This window comes from Castor canadensis, chromosome 12 (assembly GCF_047511655.1).
Source record: "Castor canadensis chromosome 12, mCasCan1.hap1v2, whole genome shotgun sequence".
NCBI classification, from domain to species: domain Eukaryota; kingdom Metazoa; phylum Chordata; class Mammalia; order Rodentia; family Castoridae; genus Castor; species Castor canadensis.
The window spans coordinates 43576838-43589153 of record NC_133397.1 but is presented as its reverse complement, the minus strand read 5'-3'; the positions used below and the strand labels follow the sequence as shown (position 1 = coordinate 43589153).

General features: G+C 35.4%; 1 protein-coding gene across 44 annotated transcripts in view; it reads left to right on the top strand.

Moving 5' to 3' along the window:
- The window catches only part of Nrxn1 (neurexin 1), a 1065367-nt gene that overhangs the window by 467852 nt on the left and 585199 nt on the right, over positions 1 to 12316 (top strand). The gene's annotated exons all lie outside the window — the stretch shown is intronic.

Genomic DNA, 12316 nt, shown 5'->3' with positions numbered 1-12316 from the left:
GGCAAGGGAAATTTCCCTGAAGAAATAACATTTACACTGAAATTAAGAGTTGCTTAGAGGGATTAAAGTTGGACTAGAGTGTGGAGGAGAAGAATTATCTAGATAGAGAACTGACATTTGTGGGAATCAGAGAAGCAGGAGGGAATGAGAGAAGGAAGGAAGAAAGGGAGGGAGGGAGGAGAGAGAAATATGTCTGATATTTCTTTTAGTCTCTTCACCCAGTGCTTGATTGTCTTTTTCATTTATAAATGAAGTTCATAGAAGATACCTAATTTAGGCCTATCCACTCCCCACTGCTCCCTTCCTGGACTCTTATTTCTTTAAATACTAAGCCTACTCTGGATTTTCTACTAAATAAGAATGTAAACTTCTACTAAACATTTTTTTTTATGAGCCTGAGTTTCTTCATCTGCGAAGTAATTGGGAAAGACCATTCCAAACCCAGTGAAGGGGAATCAACATGATGGTGTTTGCCAAATTTAGAAACTATAGGCCAGATGGAAAACTCAGCAATCTGTGATTATTGTCCTATCATAGAAGAGCCATGCTGAAGCCCTGGCCCAAGCTCTTCTTCCCGTTCTCCTTGAATGTATTCTCTTTCCACTTGTTCCTTCCTTCCCCTGCAGTGGAACCAGTTTCTATCTTCCTACTTATATTGATCAAGAAGATTACATTTACCTTTCTAAGGATATATTTTCATGCAATAAAATTTAAAAATGGAAAGAATGAAAATTAGGAGGCAGCTGACGATGAGGGTGAAGAATAGAAAGAGGGTCAGAACCCATTATGCTGAACCCTAGAATCTCAGAAACTTTTTTCTGATTCCTCTCTCACTGGGAACTTGGTCTCCCTATATCATCTCCTTTCTCTAAAGAAGTTTGCAAGGAATTTATTTTCCTGATCTAAGATGAGAAGATTATGGTTTTTTTTGAGATAGGGTCTTGCAAATTATTCTGCCTGACTGGCTTTGAACTACGATCCTCCTGATCTCTGCCTCCTGAGTAGCTAGGATTACAGGTGTGAGCCACCAATACCTGGCTGTAAATTTCTTTATAGATATATATGTACATGTATGTGCATGTATATATGTGTGTGTGTGTGTATGTATACATTACACATAAGCACATAGACATAGAGGAAAAAGTAATTTGAGTTTTTCAATGGAATCCTTTATAAGGAGAAAGTGTTAATGCAGTTTCATTAATTATCAGATGAATACCTTAATTCTCAAGCTGAATAAAATTACTTTTTTTTTGTTTAGGCTCTTTAATTCATCCTAATTACCAGTAGTTTATTAACTATCCTATTTTTACTCTCATTGGAGAAGGTCAAAAGCAGATGATATCTACTATTATTTAGCAAACTGAGTTTTGTATGAGATGAACAGAAACCTGCTCTAAGAAGGCTTATAATCTAAGAAAAAAATAAAATGAGATTTTTCTTGGAATCCAATGGAAAGAATAACTTGCTATGTTTGATGATATTTTGATGTGATTAAATTTCAAAGTAGTGAATTAGAATAAACAATATAAAAACCGAAACTCATTCACTAAGCCAAGTTCTGCCCTTTAATATATTGAAAAAGAGAGCTCATATTATGTGGGCATAGCTCAAGGGAATTTAATGTAATTTTAATAGCTGCAACTGTTAATATTTTATATACAGTATTTTAATTAAGTTCTATATTTGCACACCATATTGGTTTGGTATAGAGCTGCCTTTTAAAATTGAACAAATGGCTATTCTACCTTTTATTTTAATTAAAGGATAATTCTGATTTTTCTGGTGAAATGTTAAGATTCATGGTCCAGTTAAAACTAACAAACATAGAATTTCAAGAAATAACTAATTTTACCCATTCTTTGAAAATTATTTTCCATGTGACAGAGATACAGTGTTGCTATGACAACACTGGGCAGTGTGGTCTGCTTTCTAACTCATAGATGATGACAGACCCATCTCTAGATTTCTCTGGGATACTCCAAAGCTGAACCTTAACACATTTAAAGAAACATTATCTCTGTGGCTAAAATAGTGGAACCCAAGCCTAAGAGTTTCTATTGAGCATACTAAATAAGGATATAATGAAGCACAATGTTCATTACTTGATGCTAACAATGATATTGGCTGCCTTAGAGATAAAGCCATATTTTTTGGACTTAACTGATATTTTAATATTCCCAGTACAGTTTATTAGGGCAAACTCATCTATAAAAATAAAGATCTTATTTACTTTCATATACACATTTCTAATACTTTCTTGGACATAAGAATTGCTCTATATATGTTTTGTATAAGGCAAAAAAAGAATAAAAATATGTGAATAGCACTGTATCAAAACAACACCTAATAAAAAGTGATATTATTTTTAAATTTAAAGAATAATAGCATTCTGTTACTTGTGAATGCAACTTTTTAAAATTTAAAGATGTGTTTAAGTTACATTACTGTTTGAAAGCAGTTTATATAATATAGAGCAATAAAGGCAGTCCTTTTATGAATGCAGCCTCATCTTCCAAGCACAGATATCTGAAATAATGCAATGAGAAAGGTAAATAATTGTGAGAGACCTTTGGTACAAGAATAAAAAGTTTTATGAGAACAGAACTTCTATTTCTGCTTATTCATAAGCTCCTTCTATCATTTGGTAAACATGTAGAATGAAAATTAACTAACTAGGATAACACTAAACTCTTTCTGAGGACTGGGATATTCAAACACAGTAAACCTGCTATTGACAAGGAAGGCAAATATCCAGGTCACCTGTCTTCCTAGTGGTCTGACTTTTGGTACGAAAGTGGATATATGACTCCCTTATTTAATGAGAAAAGTACCTGTATACTTTTCTAGAACTACCTGAGTTTTGGCAAAATTAATTGTGTTGGATCATTCCTAACCTACTTCCTCCTTCTATTATGAAATACGGGAAAGAGAGAGTATGTTCACTCCCATATTTATCTAATACTCTTTGGCCATAGCTGTTTCTACACAAACACCAGGTAGCTTTCTTTTATTGCCTGCTCAGTCTATGACCAGTGACATGGGAGGCCAAGTGACAATTTTAGATTCTCCCCTAAGTTGGCAAGGGGGAAACATGCAAAGTACAGCATGATTTAGTGGATCAGAGTGGATAACTGAAGTGCTGTAGAAGTAGATATTCTCTGTGTATAGCTCAGCTACTAGGAGCAGAACCCTAAGTTGTTAAGTTAATCCATATGACTGAGAGGCCCATACTCTTGCCAGCTTTGAGGACTTAAATCTGAATATTTTCTTATCAGCCCTTTCTCCCTTTCCAGACTTGCTTTTCCTCTCTCCTATGGTCCCAATCCCAACATTAAACAATTCCCCAGGTATTAGTTAAAGTATGAATGTGCTCCAATTAGGATGAGGTTAATGACTGTTTTCTAGGGGCAGGAATATTATTTAAATTTGTTTTAAGCTTTTTGGCTCAGTCAAGGTTATTCTCTCAAGAATTTTTATAGCAAACTGCCAGTCATTTTTTTTCTTCTTGAAAACTATCATTACACGTTGAAATCAGAGAGAAAACTAATTATTCTTGTCAAGTTCTGCTTGTGTACAGCAGGGTTCAGCAGATTGTATCAGCAGTTATTCATGGGTAAGCCTACATTAAACAGCTAAGAAGCCATTGAGATTTGGATTGAAGTCATAGAGTTCCAGTTTAAGAACTAGAAATTATAGTGGGAAAGGCACAAGGCTCTCTCCAGAGCACATAATTAGAGGTTTGTAGTAATCACTGTTTGATGTGAAAGGCACTTTCTAGCTATCTGTTACTAACAGTGATTTCTGTGTGTACTATTTGTGAACCACCACACTTAGACTTTTCAACTTGAACAATCATTAGACGATTTCTCTATTTAGGTCCTGATTTGAACTTGCCCTCTGACTGTACACTTTCCTCCCATGGCTCTGCCTACTAGCCTGTTGCATACTTTTGAGACCATTTTAAGTACATCTAATAAATATACTTTATTTTGTATCTATCCATCAATGAGAAAACTGACATAGCTTATTGATAATTTATCAGTTACTTGACAAAATGACCAGATAGGGTCCATTTTGCATGAAATTTTATAAGTTTCATTAAATGAATATCTATATTTCTTACTCTGGTCATGTTTAAAGAGAAAGTCATTTGTCTTCTCCATTCTCAAAACACTTTTATTTTTGTATATTTTCTTTGGGCTAACATGTACATATATTTTATGTAGGTGCAATTATAGCATAAACACATTTCCAGGTTATTTGCTTAATATGGTATTATAAGCTCATTTTTTCTCAAGAATACCTAAGTAACATTTATTTTCTGAGAGTTATGGAATTGGAAGCTAGGATTCAGAGCAGGCTGTCTATGCCCCCAGGCTTGTAGGACTCAAATGTGCTGAAGTATCTAAAGTAAAGAAAGTCACAGAGGAGATCATTGCAATAGCCATCTGAGTACTACCCAGGGTACTTGACTGCTTCTTCTGCTCTGTAGAGATGGAGGAATGGCATCCTAACTGAGATGAGGGAGTAAAAGCCACCCTGGGCCAACATTACTATACATTTCCTGATCTTATGAATTCTCCTTATTGGAATCCATGTTCCCCAAAAACTCTTAAGATTCATCTCCTATTTAAAGTCTTAAAGGAGGAAAGTTACATATGTATGAGTCTTCTGGTTCCTGTAACAATTAAAATTATCATCATGAATGAATATTTTATTACAACTTGGCAGAACTAAATTTGAAGTATTCCATGTCCCATGATGGATAATTTCTCATAGAGAATTAATAACTTGGCATTCTTATTTTAAACACTGATCTTGTGGACTTGGTAAATATCAGTCAAACCCTGGGAGGTGCAACTTCACTCAGTAAATGTAGATCTCCTTTTTGGGCTTGCCAGCCTAAGGAGGAGATCCTGGGCCATGACACTAGTTAATCAACTGCATGCTCAGGAAATAGGAAGTCACAGAACAACACCCAGTCCCAGTGACCCTCACTGTTGAGTGCGGAGTAGAAATCTGAAGAGCTTCTGAAAAATAGTATTTCAGTTCTATGAAATGTAACTTGATTGATTTTGACAACTCAGTATTATGTATACTCATTTAAAACAGTTATATGTGGATATAGATTATTATGAATGTGTATTGTGTGCTTACTTATGCACATATAGATAATACATGGCATGTGTTTAATATAAGAATGCATAAATGCAGTGGGTGAAAGTGTTCTGACAATTTGACAAGTGTGCAATGAAGAGTTTTCCTTTACCGCACACTTCACCAATTCACTCTCCTCCATAATTATCCACTAAAGCAACGTGATGTTGAAATTTGCAGGCATTTTTCTGGGCATCAATATACCTATGGATATGCTGACATACATGTAATATTTGCTTAATCATTCCCATACTGAGCAACAGCTACCTTTTAAAAAAGTTATTGTTTTAAATTAATTAATAATATCTGCACACATGAGATGTTTGTGTGTATTGGTCAGAAATTCTGTAGGATAGATTCTAGGAACTGGAGTGGCTGGGTTTTTGTGTTTTTAATTTTGAAAGACAATGGCAGTTTTACTAACTACTGTTCCCATTTACAGTTTGTGAAGTGCTCTTGTCCCTTACTTTGAACAATACTAGTTGTCAAACACTGATATTGTTCTATGATTTAATTTTTCACATACTGGTTTTTTTTTTTTTGGTGTTTCCAGCTCACAGGTGAATATAAGTAAGCAGAAAACAAAATTAAGGTGGCATTTTTGTTATTGTCTCTAATGAAGTTTATTTCAGTTCTTTTGTAAACCTAATATATGGCATTGTTTTAAAAAGACACAGAAAATTGCAAAAAAAAAAAAAACCAAACATAAAAACTCACTAATTATGCCCTATTGCCCCAAATTCCCATTACTAATGCTTTGGAGGTTTTTTTGTTTTATCTGTTTATTATTTATTTATTTTAATAACTATGAGAATTACATATTTTACATTTGACATCACACCATATTATCAGTGTTATTGTCTGCTTTGTCAGTAATGGTATGCGTTTTTACTGTTTGAACTTGTTAATACAATAGAAATTTGGCAAACTTGTAACTTTGTGGAATCTGATTCATTTTGTAGTAAGAGTTGGATCAGAATTATGGGTAGATAAAATTGACATTTAACTTAAAAATTATTAAGAGCAGTAGTTTTATTTTTTTCAGAATGGCACCTTAAACCATAAGGATCATCTGTCAATGCTCTCGTTTTTCATAAAAGCCACATGAGTCCTAGTGAATCTATTATCTGGATAAACTTGCAGTGAGTTAGTTGAAGCAGTAGAGCATAATACATGTCCTTTTACCAGGAAAAGCATTTCCACCACAGCACACTATTTTCTACCCTTCACTTCCTAACAATTAAAACTTTTGTACTAATTTAAAACTGGAAGTCAAAATCCCTTACTTTCCATCTCTTTTACTGCATGTTTCTTCTTACCCTGTAAACTAATCTTATGGAAGCATATTAGCCAGAAAAACTGAATGGAAAGAAAAAAAAAATGAAACTAGAAGGTAATTAACATTGTACCTAATTGTAAAGTTGATTTTTACTTTTTTTTTATTCATTTATTCACATGTGCATACATTGTTTGGGTCATTTCTCTACCCTGCCCCCCTCCCCATCCTCCCCTGTCCCAAGTTCCAGGCAGGTCCTGTTCTGCCTTTATCACTGATTTTGTTGAAGAAAAGACACAAGCATAATAAAGAAGACAAAGCGTTTTTGCTAGTTGAGTTAAGGATAGCTATACAGAGAGATTCCTAACATTGCTTTCGTGTACACATGTGTTATGACCATGTTGATTCATCTCTAACTGATCTTTACACTGGTTCCTGATTCCCTTCTCATGTTAACCTCTGTTGCTTTAAGGTTTCTGTATTAGTTCCTCTGGAGTGGGGACATCAAGCCCTTTCATGTTTTGGGTTTTCTGTCTATTCCTATATCTTCCGCATGTGCTCTCCCCTTGTCATGTGATCCAAGTCCAACCACATTGCTGCATTTGCCCTAGTTCTAAAGTCCGCATATGAGGGAGAACGTACGATTTTTGGTCTTCTGAGCTTGGCTGACCTCGCTCAGAATGATCTCTAGTTCCATCCATTTACCTGCAAATGATAAGATTTCATTCTTCTTCATGGCTGAGTAAAATTCCATTGTGTACAAGTACCACATTTTCTTGATCCACTCATCAATAGTGGGGCATCTTGGTTGTTTCCATAACTTGGCTATTGTGAATAGCGCTGCCATAAACATAGGTGTGCAGGTGCCTCAGGAGTAACCTGTGTCACATTCTTTTGGGTATATCCCCAGGAGTGGGATTGCTGGATCATATGGCAGGTCTATGTTTAGATTTTTAAAGAAGCCTCCAGATTTTTTTCCAGAGTGGTTATACCAGCTTGCATTCCCACCAGCAGTGGATTAGGGTTCCTTTTTCCCTGCATCCTCGCCAACACATGTTGTTGGTGGTGTTTTTGATGATGGCTATTCTAACAGGGGTGAGGTGGAATCTTAGTGTGACTTTGATTTGTATTTCCTTTATGGCTAGAGATGGTGAGCATTTTTTCATGTGCTTTTTTGCCATTTGAATTTCTTCTTTTGAGAAAGTTCTATTAAGTTCAGTTGCCCATATTTTAATTGGTTCATTGATTTTAGGAGAGTTTAGTTTCTTAAGTTCCCTGTATATTCTATTTATCAGTCTCTTGTCTGATATACAGCTGGCAAATATTTTCTCCCACTCTGGGTGGTCTCTTCAGTTTAGAGACCATTTCTTTTGTTGTGCAGAAGCTTTTTAATTTTATGAAGTCCCATTTATTCATCCTTTTTCTTAGTTGCTGGGCTGCTGGGGTTCTATTGAGGAAGTCTTTGCCTATCCCTATTAGTTCCAGAGTGTTTCCTGCTTCTTCCTGTAGTAACTTCAGAGTTTCAGTCTGATATTTAGGACCTTGATCCATTTTGAGTTGATACTAGTACAGGGTGATAGACATGGATCTAGTTTCACTTTCTTGCAGAAGGGTAACCACTTTTCCCAGCAACATTTGTTGAAGAGCTGTCTTTTCTCCATTGTATATCTTTGGCACCTTTGTCAAAAATGACGTGGGTATAGTTGTGTGGATTCAAATCCAGGTCCTCTATTCTGTTCCACTGGTCTTCATGTCTGTTTTTGTGCCAGTACCATGCTGTTTTTATTGCCATTGCTTTGTAATATAGTTTGAAGTCAGATATTGTGATGCCTCCAGCATTGCGCTTTTTGCTGAGTATTGCCTTGGCTATTCTCAGTCTCTTGTGTTTCCAAATGAACTTTAGAGTAGATTTTTCAGTCTCTGTGATGAAAGTCATTGGGATTTTGATGAGAATTGCATTAAACATGTAGATTGCTTTCAGTAGTATAGCCATTTTTACTATGTTGATTCTACCAATCCATGAGCACAGGAGATCTTTCCATCTTCTGTAGTCTTCCTCGTTCTCTTTCTTCAGGAGTTTGTTATTCTCCTTGTAGAGGTCACTCACATCTTTTGTTAGATTTACTCCTAGGTATTTGAATTTTTTTGAAGCTATTATGAATGAAATTGCTTCCATATATTCCTTCTCAGTTTGTTTGTTGTTGGTGTATAGAAAAGCTAATGATTTTTGTAAGTTGATTTTGTATCCTGCCACCTTACTGTAGCTGTTTGTGGTATCTAAGAGTTTTTGGGTAGAGTTTTTTGGGTGTTTAAGGTATATGATCATATCATCTGCAAATAAGGATATTTTGACAGTTTCTTTACCTGTTTGTGTTCCTTTTATTTCTTCTTCTTGCCTAATTTCTCTGGCTAGAAGTTTCAGTACTATGGTGAATAGGACTGGGGATAGTGGGCACCCTTGTCTCATTCCTGATTTTAGGGGGAATGGTTTTAGTTTTTCACTGTTAAGTATGATGTTGGCTGTAGGTTTGTCCTACATAGCCTTTACAATGTGTAGGTGCATTCCTTCTATTCCTAGTTTTCTTAGAGTTTTTATCATGAATTGGTGTTGGATCTTGTCGAAGGCTTTTTCTGCATCTATTGAGATGATCAAGTGGTTTTTGTCTTTGCTTCTATTAATGTGCTGTATTACATTTATAGATTTCCTTATGTTGAACCACCCCTGCATCCTTGGGATGAAGCCGACTTGGTCATGGTGTATGATCTTTTTGATGCGTTGTTGGATTTGGTTTGCCATTATTTTATTAAGGATTTTTGTGTCAATGTTTATTAAGGAAATTGGCCTGTAGTTCTCCTTTTTTGGAGGTATCTTTGTCTGGCTTTGGGATGAGAGTAATATTGGCTTTATAAAATGAATTAAGCAGTGTTCCTTCCCTTTCTATTTTGTGGAACAGTTTAAGGAGAATTGGTATTAGTTTTTCTTTAAACATCTGATAGTATTCAGCAGTGAATCCATCAGATCCTGGATTTTTCTTTTTTGGGAGGCTTTTGATAGCTGTTTCAATTTCTTTTTGTGTTATAGATCTATTCAGGTGATTAGTGTCTTCTTGGTTCAGTTTTGGGTGGTTGTAAGTTTCTAGAAATCTGTCCATTTCTTCAAGATTTTCAAAGTTATTAGAGTATAGGCTCTCAATGTAGTCTCTGATGATTTCCTGGATTTCTGTGGTGTTTGTTGTTATCTCCCCTTTTGCATTTCTGATTTCACTGATTTGGCTTTTTTCTCTCCTCATTTTGGTCAGGTTTGCCAGGGATCTGTCAATCTTATTTATTTTTTCAAAGAACCAGCTGTTTGTTTCATTCTTCGTATGGTATTTTTTTGTTTCTATTTCATTGATTTCAGCCCTTATTTTAATTATTTCTTTCCTTCTGCTTGTTTTCGGATTTGCTTGTTCTTGTTTTTCTAAGAGTTTGAGCTGTAGTATAAGGTCATTGATTTGAGATCTTTCTGTCCTTTTAATATGTACACTCATGGCTATAAACTTTCCTCTTAGGACTGCCTTTGCTGTGTCCCATAGGTTCTGGTAGGTTGTGTTTTCATTTTCATTAACTTCCAGGAACCTTTTAATTTCCTCTTTTATTTCATCAATGACCCATTAGTCATTAGGCAATTGTTGTTCAACTTCCAATTATTTGCATGTTTTTTACTGCTGTTTTTGTTGTTGATTTCCAGTTTTAATGCATTGTGGTCAGATAGAAAGCATGGGATTATTTCTATTTTCTTATATTTGCTGAGGCTTGCTTTCTGCCCTAAGAGATGACCAGTTTTAGAGAAGGTTCCATGGGCTGCTGAGAAGAATGTATATTGTGCAGAAGTTGGATGAAATATTCTGTAGACATCAGCTAGGTCCATTTGATCTATGGTGTGATTTAGTTCTAGGATTTCTTTATTGATTTTTTGTTTGGATGACCTATCTATTGGTGCTAGGGGGTATTAAAGTCTCCCACTACCACTGTGTTGGAGTTTATATATGTTTTTAGGTCCTTGAGAGTATGATTGATGAAATTGGGTGCATTGATGTTGGGTGCATATAGGTTGATAATTGTTTTTCCTCTTGGTGTATTTCCCCTTTTATTAATATGGAGTGTCCTTCTTTATCTCATTTGATCAATGTAGGTTTGAAGTCTACTTTGTCTGAGATAAGTATTGCTACCCTTGCCTATTTTTGGGGATCATTGGCTTGGTAGATCTTCTCCAGCCTTTCACTATCAGCCAGTGCTTATTTCTGTTGATGAGATGGGTCATCTGTAGGCAGCAGATTGTTGGATCTTCCTTTTTAATCCAGTTTGCCAATCAGTGTCTTTTGATGGGGAAATTTAGTTCATTAACATTCAGTGCTAGTATTGATAAATACGTGGTGATCCCTGTCATGTAGATGTCATGGTTGATTAAGGGTTGGATTGTGTGCAGCTGAATCAATGTTACTCTCTACTTTCTTGGCTTTTCTTCTGTGGTTTGGTATTGCCTGCCCTTTAATGGTTTTGTTTGCTTTCCTTTTCTGTGTGCAGAATTCCTTGGCAAATTTTTTGTAGTGGTGGATTGGTGGTCAGAAATTGTTTTAGTTTCTGCTTATCGTGGAAAACTTTTATTGTTCCATCTATTTAGAATGATAGTTTTGTGGGTAGAATATCCTGGGATTGAAGTTATTTTCATTCAGTGCTTAAGACCTCACTCCATGCTCTTCTTGCTTTTAATGTTTGTGTTGAGCAGTCTGCTGTGATTTTGATGGGTTTACCTTTGTACATTGTTTTTTCTCTCTTACAGCCTTCAATATTCTTTCTCTAGTCTCTGTACTTGTTGTTTTAATGATAACATGTTGTGGGGTAGTTCTGTTTTGGTCAGGTTTGTTTGGTGTTCTGGAGGCATCCCGTACTTGAATGGGCATAATTTTCTCCAGATTTGGGAATCTTTCTGTTATTATTTTGTTGAATATATTACACATTCCTTTTGCTTGCACCTCTTCTTATTCAATGCCCATGATTCTCAGGTTTGGTCTTTTGATGGAGTCAGTGAGTTCTTGCATTTTCTTTTCACAGGTCTTGAGTTGTTTAACTAATAGTTCTTCAGTTTTTCCTTTAATTGCCATTTTATCTTCAAGTTCTGAGATTCCATCTTCTGTTTGTTCTATTCTGCTGGAATGGCCATCCATTTTGTTTTGTATTTCTGTTTCATTCTTTTTTCTGAGGTTTTCTTTATCATGGGTTACCTCGTTTTTAATATTGTCAATTTTTGCCCTTAATTCATTTATCTCACTGTTTATGGTGATCTCTGTTTCAGTTTGATACTTATTTAGGGTTCCTATGATTTCATTTATTTGTTTCTGTGTTTTCTCATATTCTTTAATTTTGTTGTCTTGGCATTTCTTGAGTGCCTCCTGTACGTTTTGGTTGACCATGTCTAGTAACATCTCTATGAATTTCTCATTAAGTACTTGTAGGATTTCTTCTTTCAGGTTGTTCTTGTGGGCTTCATTGGGTTCCTTGGTATAGTTTATCTTTGTTTTCTTGGAGTCTGGATCTGGGTATCTGTTCTCTTCATTTTGCTCTAAATCTTATACTACTTTATTTTTTGGGGGAGAATGGTTTCCATCCCTTTTTCTTCTTCCCATATTGCCACTGGGTACCTTTTCTATCCCTGGACTAAGTGTAATTTAGTATTAGCTAGTTACAATATTAACACTAACAAAATTGTGAGAGAAGGATAAAAACAAGAAAGAGAAGGAAAGATAAAAGGAAGAGAGAAGAGAGGAAAAAAAATAAATGAGAGATATGGTAGGTGATTAAATAGCAAACCAGGGCAGCAAAACCCTTGAAGAAGGGAAA